Source organism: Nicotiana attenuata, chromosome 1 (assembly GCF_001879085.1).
Source record: "Nicotiana attenuata strain UT chromosome 1, NIATTr2, whole genome shotgun sequence".
NCBI lineage: Eukaryota > Viridiplantae > Streptophyta > Magnoliopsida > Solanales > Solanaceae > Nicotiana > Nicotiana attenuata.
Window position 1 is genome coordinate 68,036,667 of NC_031989.1, and position 1,198 is coordinate 68,037,864.

Sequence of the window (1,198 nt, forward strand, 5' to 3'; positions counted from 1 at the left end):
AACCCTTGAAATAGAGTTCTTATATTCTAACCAGTGATTTACTCATCGCGATCGCGGAAAATCACTCGCGGTCGCGGAGACAAAAATGATGACAGCTGACCAAACCTCCTTTGCGACACACAGTCTCGAATGCGACACATAGCTTCCAGCTGACTACGCGGACGTGGTTGTATTCACGCAATCGCATACAACAAAGGCTTGAGGCCCTTCCAGCTTCCCTTATACGCGATCGCGTAACTAAGAACGCGAATGCGACATCATAAATCCTTCAACCTTCGCGAACGCAGTCACCTCTTTGCGATAGCGAAGAACAAAGTATCTGAGACCACCATAACACTATGTGAACACGGAAGTAAAGGTGCAAACGCGATGAAGAACACCAGGTAACAGAAACCAGCAGTCTAAAATAGAAGGACGGTCCGTAGCCCATGCGCAACACACTCGAGGCCGCCAGGACCCCGTCGAAATATGTCAACAAGTTTCAAAACATAACGCCGACCTGCTCGAGGCCTCAAATTATATCAAACAACATCAAAATTACAAATCGCACCTCAAATCGAACTTAATGAACTTATGAACTTTTAACTTCTAAAACTCGTGCTGAAACATATCAAATCAATCCGGAATGACGTTGAATTTTGCATGCAAGTTTCAAATGACACAACGGAGCTATACCAACTCCCGGAAACGAATTCTGAACCTGATATTAACAAAGTCAACTCCTGGTCAAACCTCTCAACCTTCCAAAGCTCCAATTTTCCAATTTTCGCCAAAATGTGTCGAAACCTTCTAGAAATATCCAAATGCGAATCCGGGAATACAACCAAGTCCAAAATTACCATCCGGACCTAATGAAACCAGAAAAACTCCGATCCAGGGTCAAATACAAAAGTCAAACTTGGTACTCTTCCAACTTAAAGCTTCGTAGTTGAGAATCATTCTTCCAAAACAATTGAATAACCTGAAAACCGAAATCGACGATTCACGCAAGTCATAATACATCATACAATGTTGTTCAAGACTTCAAATAACTGAACGGAATGCAATTGCTCAAAACAGCCGGCTGGGTCGTTACAAGATGTGGAAGACAAAATAAGGTTGTGGCATACTCTCTTCATTTTTAAAATAAAGCGAGGAAATCACAACTTCACAACTTGTGCTGATAACAATGAACTATTCATTAGTCAATAAATATATA

The 1,198-nt window shown here is 41.7% G+C and overlaps 1 pseudogene; it reads left to right on the forward strand.

The window, feature by feature from the left end:
* The window catches only part of LOC109237024, a 3,891-nt pseudogene continuing 2,942 nt past the window's right edge, over positions 250-1,198 (forward strand).